This window comes from Ptychodera flava, chromosome 22 (assembly GCF_041260155.1).
Source record: "Ptychodera flava strain L36383 chromosome 22, AS_Pfla_20210202, whole genome shotgun sequence".
Classification (NCBI taxonomy): domain Eukaryota; kingdom Metazoa; phylum Hemichordata; class Enteropneusta; family Ptychoderidae; genus Ptychodera; species Ptychodera flava.
In genome coordinates, this window is record NC_091949.1 from 16,910,402 (window position 1) to 16,921,590 (window position 11,189).

An 11,189-nucleotide genomic window follows, 5' to 3' on the forward strand; every position below is an offset into this window, starting at 1 on the left:
TATAAATATTATTTCCTTGATAAAATATTCAATGGAAAACAAAAGAATGACAAACTGTTAATGGGCTGTTGACACATTCGCTAATGTGAGAACCAGGGATTGAGAAGGGCGCCTTTAAAAGAAGCTGAACATAGCTGATGGAACATGTAATCAAGTGGAATTTCCGTGGACACCTTTACAGACATTTTGGTGTCATATGTATTTTTTCAATACAATACCAAATGCGTAATAAATCAGTAGAAATGTAGAATAATCCTACAAGTAACTCTGTTCTATAAACTCAATCTCATACACACATACAAATGGACGTTGAGCATTATTTAGCCAAAAAAAATCTTTATTTAACTGTACATAAATTTTAACAGTAGAGTAAAGCACAAGAGCAGTTTTTCTCTATAAAGTAAAATAACTACTTTCAATAACCGGAAAAATGAGATAAAGGGCATCAATTTCACAAAAATAAAAGCACATTACCTAAAGGCCAATACAGTCCTGTTGTGCTATGTAGAGAATAGCTTTTTGTGACACATATGTTTATGAAGATAGATACCTTTGATAGCACATTTCAAAAAATGTCAAAAAAGCTGCATTACCACTAATATAAAATTGAAAATATTATTATAATTTGAACATCACAGTAAGATTATCCCTGAGAACAAGTCAGCCAGTGGTATGAGATGAGTAGTGTTTAGAGAAAGAGATTTTTTGATCAATAATGGAAAACATAGCATCAATGACACTTGGCTCTCATTTGATTTGATGAGGCAGGCCACAGTGTGTATACTTAACTATGTTTACCCTTGGCAACATGCATACAAAGTTTCATAGCCATTGGAAGAGGGATTTCAGAAAAAATGATTTTTGACCAAATATGGGAAAAGTTGCGCAAAAATGCCTATATGAAAATATTCACCAAAAATTTGAAGACACTCAACTGAGGTTGCCTCTAGATACATTAAAAACAAATTTCAAACCAATCAAAACATTTACTTCAAAGAAAATTATTTTTTGACCAAAATATTGCCCCAAAATGCAAACAAGCGACCTAGCGGCCGATATAGCTCCGCTGTGTTTATATGTAGAGAATAACTATTTTAGACACATGTTGATGAAGAAGGTGGAAATCTTTGATAGCTCAATGCAGTGGCACGAAAAAAGTGGCTAAAATAGCTGTAAAAATACACAATTGAAGATTTCATCATACTTTGAATATATCACATCGGATCATCCCTATGACCATGTCAACCAAAGCTATCTGATGAGTAGTTTTTTGAGAATAAAATTTCCTGACCAAAAATGGCAACAATTGCCCCTAAAAACAAAAACTGCAGATTTCATTATAATTTCAAAAGATCAAATTTAGTTCATCAATAGAAACCTGTATACCAAATTTCAAAGCTGTTAGACCAGTACTTTTTGAGAAACACATTTTTTGACCAAAAATGGAAAAAATTGCCCCAAAAATTACAAAATTGCAGATTTCATCATAATTTCAATAAATATCACTTAGTTCATCAATAGAAACCTGTATACCAAATTTCAAAGCTGTTAGACAGTACTTTTTGAGAAACACATTTTTTGACCAAAAATTGGAAAAATTGCCCCAAAATACAAAATTGCAGATTTCATCATATATTCAAGATATCATATTTAGTTCATCTGTAGGAACCTGTATACTAATACCAAATATCAAAGCTGTCAGATGGGCGGTTTTGATGAAATAAAGTTTTGACCAAAAATGACCAAAAAATTCCTTAAAAGTACAGATTTGCATATTTCATTACAATTTGAACAAATCTAAGTTGGGTTATCCCAAGGGACCTATATACAAAATAACAAAGCTGTCTGACCAGTGGTTATGAAGAAGACTTTTTACCAAAACGCCTTTTTTGCGCTAATTTGCATATTTTCAACAATATCAAAAAATACCGTCAAGGACAGTGTGCTCACATTCAGTTTGAATTGGTAAATTCAAGAAATATTTAAACCAGAAAAACAAGAATGACAAAAGCAAATAAGGTCTGCAACTTAGGTACTGGAGGTCGTCTTTGGGAACATGCATATCATCTTCTATAGCAACGGGACAAGCAGATCCTACATACAGAAAGCAACGTCAACAAAAAAATTAGCCAGAGAAGCTTGACAAAAAGAAAAGGTGGGAGAGTGGGGAAAAAATAAAGAGTGGGGGAAAAATAAAGAGTGGGAAAAAATGTACAAGGGATCTGGTAAAAAGTAATGCTACCTCATCAATCTTCTAGCCCCTACCCCCTCCTGAATATCAAATGTTCCACCCCTTACATAAAACCAGCTGACAGGAAATGTATTTACAACCTTGGGGATGTTTTAATTAATGCTATGAGTGCTATCATTCAAATGTAAACAACACTTAAATCAGTTACAGATAGTGAAATGCCTTCCACTGTGTGGATTACAACATCTGGAATTATCCTGGATCCTAATTTCTCATCAGTTCTTATGTGTCTTAACATGCAAAAGTTGCAAAAATTGGTTCGCAATGAAAATATTTACTTCAACTTTGTTTTCTGGATCAAATTTTACTACAAATTGATATTAAATTTGACAAATTATGTTCACAGCCTTCGAAACTCTCTCACAACATATCCTGGGTTGGTGTAGGTCATTTAAGGTCACAAACTGAGAAAATTACCTAAAATATAAAAATTTGGGGTTTCCCAACACTTTGAGCAGAAAATTTATCAAATAACATGCCTCGGGACTTTCGCACCAAATTACAAAGCTATCAGACAAGTAATTTTGAGAACAAGTTGTCTGTCCAAGAGCTTTAAAAAGAAAATATTTTTTAAGATTTTTTGACCAAAAATGACAAAAATTGCTCCAAAACAGTAATATTTCAAATTTTGTCGTAACTTCAACAATTAGAAGGGTAACACCCTTGTAAACATCCAATCCAAATTTGAGAGCAATTGGGCTAGCGGTTTCTGAAAAGATGAAATTTTACTTCAATGAGAAAAATAACCAAAAAATTCAGCAAAAATACAAAATTCGAGATATCTTCACAATATTCATAAAACTGATTTTCATCAACCTGATGAACCTGTATACTAAATATCAAAGCTATCAGATTTGTTGTTTTTGAATAAAAAAATTTTGACCAAAATTCGGAAAATTGCCCTAAAATTACAAATATGAAAATTTCAATTCAATTTGTATAAACTTGACTGAGGTCATCCTGAGGAACATGTATACCAACTTTCAAAATAATCAGATGAGTGGTTTCAGAAAAAATACCGCAATTATATGGTGTCGCTCAAATTTGATCAGAATTGGTATATACCAGTATGGGTTACCAATGATCAACAATAAATGTTGTTTCTATCTGTTTCAGTGGAGGAAAATTCTACGTTGATGTTATGGCAATGATTTCTGCACAGTACAACCAGAAAAAAAATATGAGCTAACAACAAGAAATATTTAAACCAGAAAAACAAGAATGACAAAAGTAATTAAGGTCTAACTTTTGGTACTGGAGGTCAACTTTAGCAACATGCATAGCAGAAACAAGCCCCTCTTAGTTTAGTATAAACGGTCTTCCCCCATCTACTGTCTATGGTTGCAGCTGGTCTGTTAATATGTAACAGTTCATAAACTACAGGAAATGACTCAAGATCAGTGGAGTTTGCCTGTTTCTCACTGGCATGCCTCCTGCACATTTGCTGGATTTCACTTTTTCTTACCTCATTTGCACATTTTTGACACTGATATGTTCATTTGAACAAATTCACATCTCAACCCCTGCATCTACCTGTACACCAAATACTGAGATGGTAGCTTTGGCGGTATGGGAGCCTTTGTGTGTGACGGACATACAGCTGCACATACCCACAAATATACAGACATACAGACATGCAAATCAGATGCAAATGAACTGATTCAGCTTATACGATAACCTCACATTGGTACACCAAATGTGAGCTAAAAACATTTTTTTACTAAAAACTGAAAAAATTACCCCAAAAATGGAAACATGCAAATTTCATCCCAAATTTGAAAGACCTACTTTAGAATACCTAAAGGAACCTGCACACCAAGTTTCAACCCAATCTAACCAACGGTTACAGAGGTTTAGGAATTTGCAGTGTTTTTTCTTTTTTTTCCCCTCATTTGCATATTTTTGACACTGACAAGTTCATTTGAACCAATTCACATCTCCATCCCTAGGTGCACCTGTACACTAAATACTAAGACAGTAGGTGCTGTGGTTTAGGTGTTTTTGATGTGGACGGACATACATACATACGTACATACATACATACATACATACATACATACAGACATGCAAATCGGATGCAAATGAACTGATTCAGCTTATATGATAACCTCACATTGGTATACCAAATGTGAGCTAAAAATTAAAAAAAATATATTCTCAAATCATATTTTTCATCTACGCAACAAATAGCAAATCAGTAAGAACTGCGGTTATCAAGATATTTGAGTGACTGGACGCCTCACAAACGGACATACATACATATTGATAAAGGATGCCGGACAGATACCCATCCCAATAGCTTCAAAAGACTATCGTATAGTAGCTAAAAATGAAAATTTCACCACAATACTAACGAAAATCACCATAAACATCCCGCATACAGAGTTTCAACAAAATCTAGACTGCCGTTACAGAGTTTAAGCGTTTGCTTGATTTCTCTGTTTTCTACCACATTTCTTTTTTTTACCTCATCATCCTATTTTGAAGACTGGCACTTTCATTTGAACAAATTCACATCTCCACCCCCAGGTGCACCAGTACACCAAATACTACAATGGTAGTGCTGCGGTTTTTGAGTTTTCGATGTGCACGAAGATAGCATGCACACATACTAACATACATAAATATAGACACCGCTGACCTACCATAAAAACTCTTTTTGGTATAATATACATACATGTATACACCAAATGTGAGCTAAAAATTGTCCTGAAAATAGAAAATTGTGGATTTATCAAAATTTGAATATTTCACAATTTGATCATCCCTATGAACCTGTATAACAAATATCAGTGCTGTCAGACAAGGGGTTTTGGTGTAAAAAATTCTATTTTGTTTCAGCCAAACCTTAAAGCCCAATACAGCAGCAAATGTGTTGTAAACCAATCTCAAATTATCCTCAGTTTTCCAAGGGTTTTCTTCAAGTAAGACACATTAAAGACCAAAAAAGTGTACAACACTGTCGATAGCCTAAGAAGTAGCATTTAAATTCAAACTTTTAACATGATTTTAGATTTTCCGAGAATTTCAAAAAACAAGTCATTGACAATGACATAGTCCCCACTTGTAATAGGAGTATTAGTCTTGATGGGGCAGGGAAATGTGGTAATTAAGAAGTATCACTGGAGTGTATATGTTCAGATCTATGGGCACATAGGTCTATGTCATTGTTCCCAATTTGAAACAAGAGGCATGTCTAAGTTCTGGTTCTAAATCGGGAAAAAAGATCAGACCTCTAGCTGTATTGGCCAGCCAAGAAACACATATGCGCATAATAAACGAGGTACAAGATGTGACATCTTAAGGTCTATTATCCTATCAAAATTGAAGCGTAAAGAACTTGTGGTTACTGAGTTGTGCATATATATGTATAATCAAGGTCAAAGGTCATCAAGGTCATGTCACATTGCTAAGTTATCCCTATATACCAAAAATCAGACCTCTAGCTCTATTGGTTCGCTTAAAATTAGATATGCACATAATTAATGAGGTACAATATGTGGTGTCATAAGGTGTCCCATCATATCAAATATGAAGGGTGTAGCACTTGTGGTTACTGAGTTATGAACAAATATGTATATTTGAGGTCAAAGGTCACGTGACATTTTGTCAAAAAAATTGTATTGCTAAGTTATCCCTATATACCAACAAGTCATCGTTGATGACACAGTCCCCACTTGTTAATGGGTACTTTCATTACAGGTCCTCAGGGAGGATAGAGTCGTCTTCATTAGGTCTGTGATAAAAATACTTTGATACAGATGGTACTCAATGGCCAAAAATGAGTTCCATGGTGATGAAAACATAAAACCAATGTAGGCCACTATCCTAAAGGTCATTAAATGAGTCAACTGGGAATTAGTTGACAGGATGTTGCAAAACATTTTTTCATACTATCCTAACATGTCATGTCTGAGTTATGGCTCAGTACATGAGAAAATCGTAGCAAAATCGCTGCCATGCAGCGATATTTGATCTTACTGTTTAAAATATCAACAAGTATATGTATGACATAAGTCAATGTCCAGGTACAAACTTTGAATAAAATCAGTTGAGACTTGCCAGAGTTATGGCTCTTGACATGAAAAAAACCATAACAAAATTGCCACCATGTGGCCATATTGGACCATATCGAGAAGCAAATCGACGTACATATGTATACTATAAGTCAATGTCTTTGTACCAACTTTGAATAAAGTTGCTTGATACATGTCTGAGTTATGGTTTAGGACATGGAAAATCGTAAAAAAATGGCCACACAGCGGCCATATTGGATCGTATCACAAACAAATCAATATGCATATGTATGACATAGGTCAATGTCCTTGTACCAACTTTGAATAAAATCAGTTGAGATATGCCTGAATTATGGCTCTGTACACGAAAAAATCGTAACAAAATGGCCGCACAGCAGCCATATTGGATCATATCACAAAACAAATTGACGTGAATATGTATAACATTGGTCAATGTCCTTGTACCAACTTTGAATAAAATCGGTTCAAATATGTCTGAGTTATGGCGCTGTACATGAAAAAATTGTAATAAAATGGCCATCTGGCGGCCATATTGGATCGTATCACAAAACAAATCGACATGCATATATATGACATAGATCAATGTCCTTGTACCAAGTCTGAATAAAATCTGTTGAGATATGCCTGAGTTATGGCTCTGTACATGAAAAAATCGTAACAAAATGGCCACCTGGCGGCCATATTGGATCGTATCACAAAACAAATTGACGTGCATATCTATGACATTAGTCAATGTCCTTGTACCAACTTTGAATACAATCATTTGAAACATGCCTGAGTTATGGCTCTGTACATGGAAAAAATCGAAATAAAATGGCCGCCTGGCGGCCATATTGAATTGTGTCACAAAACAGATCAACGTGAATATGCATGACATAAGTCAATGTCCTTATACAAAGTTTGAATAAAATCGGTTGAGATATGCCTGAGTTATGGCTCTGTACATGAAAAAATCGTAACAAAATGGCCGCCTGGCGGCCATATTGAATCGTTCACAAAACAAATTGACATGCATACCTATGACATTGGTCAAAGTCCTTGCACCTTTTTGAATAAAATCGGTTGAAACATGTCTGAGTTATGGCTCTGTACATGAAAAAATCGCAATAAAATGGCCGCCTGGCGGCCATATTGGATCGTATCAGAAAACAAATTGACGTGCATCTGTATGACATATGAAGTAATCCTTGTACCAAGTTTGAATGAAATGGCTCCAAGCATCTCTGAGATATCTGCGTGAACGGACGCACGCACGCACGCACGCACGGACATGACCAAACCTATAAGTCCCCCGGACGGTGTCCGTGAGGACTAATTAGACCTCTAGCTCTTTTGGCTCGCTCAAAATTAGATATGCACATAATTAATGAGGTACAATATGTGGCGTCATAAGGTGTCCTATCATACCATATATGAAAGGTTTAGCACTTGTGGTTACGGAGTTATGGACAAATATGTATATTTGACGTCAAAGGTCCTTAAGGTCACGTGACATTTTGTCAAAGTGTCTGAGATATCTGCGTGAACGGATGGGTGAACGGATGGACTCACGGACGGATATGTCCCAATCTATAAGCCCCTGGACTTTATCTGTGGGGACTAAAAACTGTGTCACTGCATCCTTTTTGCAATATGAATACGATGAGAAACTAAATTTTTATTTTTCTTGGCCTTATACATTGGCTTATACATGGGAGTCTATGGAGAGCTGCCTTATACATGGGAGTCTATGGAGGTGTAAACTAAAAAGTCCTCTAACACGGCCAAATTTGATCACATTGTGAAACAAATTGACGTGCATCTGTATGAGGTAGGGTACTATCCTTGTACCAAGTTTGAACAAAATCGCTCCAGGCGTCTCTGAGATATCTGTGTGAATGGACGCACGGACATGACCAAACCTATAAGTCCCCCCGGACGGTGTCCTTGGGGACTAATAATCATATGACAGGAAAATAAAGATTACAACAAATAGTTGGCATTCGTGTGTTGTGCATTAAGTAAATGGCATCACGCTTGTTTCTGGTATGATCATGGTGTGTATGTGCGGGGAAATACTGTTTTTTTTTTTACTTTTCTGTTGGTCGCCAATTTTTGAGTACGTCACCAGTTTATTATTCAGCCTGTTAAAACGTGTAGGCATGGTCCAAATCAGCAAGCAGTGATAACTCTGATCTTTCCACATCATTTCCAAGAACTCTGTTATCTGGAGAGATTAAAATTGAAAAATTTATTACCAGTAAGCAAATCAATCCAGTCATCATTATCAGAAGATAAAATGTATGCAAATTAAGAAAGAAACACAAATATAATATCTTTTTGGTTAATTATATACGCACCAAATATGAGCTAAAAACCGACTCAAAGCAGGTCTGTTCATTATAAGCACATATGTAAAATTATGACTACGGTAGTATTGAAATGGAGACATGACAAAATACATAAATGAGTACACTATAGGTGTAACCGTAAAGACTCAAATTGTGTGCTGAACACACACGAGGCTGAGATTGGGGATTTGGCTCAGCTGTTTTGTCTATGGCTTCTGCGCTAGGTGACTGGTGCTATATGTTGTGAGTTCAAATCCGACTGAAACCACAATATATTACAAAAGTGTATGGACACAAATTCCATGAGCACAATCATGCTGTATTCAGTTTAGATTGTCAGCTTGAATTTACAGCTATAGACATCAGTTAAGATTGATGACACAGTCCTTGACGTAAAAGAACTTTGTCATTCAAAGTCACTGAAATGTACGTTGTACCAATGATGTGAAATGACCTAAGTTACAATGAAAACAATGTCAAGGCATGTAGAGTACGAACTCAACACATGGAAACTAGACAATATGGCTGCCTCCAAGTGCTAAATTTGCTTTCCTGTGCGTGCATGATACAGCCTTGGGGCTTAGTGGGCCAGGGTCGGGTGTTGGAGTATATTTCTATTCTTTCAAGTATCATCACAAATCCCTGACAAACTGTGTTTAAAACCCTTCCTCCAAAATACCACGGACAGGTAAAAAAAAATCTAAGTTGTCAAAGAGCAGTCGGGGGGGGGGGGGGGGGGGGGGGGGGGGGGGGGGGGGGGGTTCACTTCCATTACTTCCAATATGTATATGCGCCGCCCAATGGGGTGGGTATTTCAGCAACATGGTCCAAAATGGGGGGGGGGGGGGGGGGGGGGGTCAATTCCACTGTAAACCATGGTCTAAAATGGGGTTGAAGTTTGAGTGCCACACAAGAACAAATTTTAAGTCTGTTCCCATCTCGCTAGCAGGGTTCTGAGCTGCACTCAATAAGCATGGATATCTTTTCTGTGGCAGGGGAACCATTACAGAGACCCCCTGGCTTAAAGTAAATATGGACTTTGTTTTAAAACATTGTCACTGATTTGTCAGAACTCTACATATGGCAGATTTTGCCCAATAGAAAATACCAAAACAAAGTGGCTCTACTGCTCCTAGTATTATTCAGGTCGACCATGGCCATATGAAGTAGTATTGCTTTACAGACAAACAGCGAGGTTTGTTGTGAATTGTAATTTAAAAAAAAAAATACCACTCAGACTGTAACTGCAGATAACTGATAATTTGCAGAAGCTGGACCAAAATTTGGTGAGAGTGAAAGGCATTTTCTTTCACAAAATTTGTTAGTATTTCCTCATGATTTTTCGGAATCATGGCTTGGCCAGCAACAAAATAGCTCTAAACGCAGTATAAGCTTACAGTGGTAGGCTTTGCCGGGGCAAATACTTGCTTTTTCCGTTTTAAAAATGTTGACGCTATGACTGTTGACCTGGGTCAAAGGTCATAAAGGTCTAAAATGGGGTCCTAAAACAACGAGATTTTAGGTCTAAAATGGGCCCTGGGTTTTATACCTGCGGCCGCACACATCTACCACTTCTCTGAACAAGTACCTCCCCCCCCCCCCCCCCCCCGAGAGAGGTACAGCAGTTCTAGCTCTGCGTTATATAATGCCCGGAAACACACAGCATCGTACGCAGGGCCATCATTCAATGTGCGATGTTTCTGTGTAAGTTCACAGTGTAATTTGATTTTGGACGAAGACAATCAGCACTCGCACACAGGCGTTCAGTTTACTATAAGTGTAGTTTATGCTACGTTCCGATGTTCTGTTCCGTAAAAGTCTACGGAACAGAACGTCGGAACCATGGTCGGAACGTAGCATAAAACAAACTGCCCAGTAAATAGCTCTGCATGGCCATGGCAGGGCTGTGTGTTAGCGGCGCGGCGTTTAGTTTATACGACCTCCCAACACATGTGGTGGGAGGCCGTATAACGCCGGTAACACACAGCCCTGCCATGCAGAGCTACCCAGTAAACAGAACGCCTGTATGCGAGTATGAAATATAACGTCGAGCAACAAGATTGAAATTAATGACTGTTTGAGCTGGTACTCACTCAGTAAACTTCTAGGCCATATGGACATCCGCATATCTGTACAGTGATCGGTGGGTCGCTGGTCTCGACCGTGCTGTGTGCAGCGCAATCTCCCATGATGCTAATATGAGACACCCTAACCAGGTGAAAAAATTGGACGCGCAGTTTGGGCTGGTAAAATGCGTCGGGATTTTGAAAAAGTAATAAAAGTGAGCGCATATATCAAAAAGGACCAAAATAACAGATTAGTATTGGCAATGTTACAAAGTTGAACAACTTTATGCAAATATAGGAATGGAAAAATCCCTGGACTGCGTAAAATTTCAGTTCAGTTACAACTACGGGGACCACTTTGAAGTCAGGGACCACTTAGAGGTCTTCACAGACGTATCTCCTATGCTTTAACACAGGAGATACGTCCCTCTTGTTCTGGGCCATCGAAAAAATCTCAGCATTTACTCAGTCACGTGACTAAAGGTATAGCGCCGTGTGTGCAGTA

General features: G+C 37.3%; 1 long non-coding RNA gene across 1 annotated transcript; it reads right to left on the reverse strand.

Moving 5' to 3' along the window:
• Positions 1-8,316: 8,316 nt before the first annotated feature.
• Positions 8,317-10,823, reverse strand: LOC139122822 (uncharacterized). The gene is made up of 2 exons (XR_011549538.1): positions 10,712-10,823; positions 8,317-8,494 (listed from the first exon to the last, which is right to left on the reverse strand). It is a non-coding gene; the product is annotated as an uncharacterized lncRNA (long non-coding RNA).
• Positions 10,824-11,189: the final 366 nt, after the last annotated feature.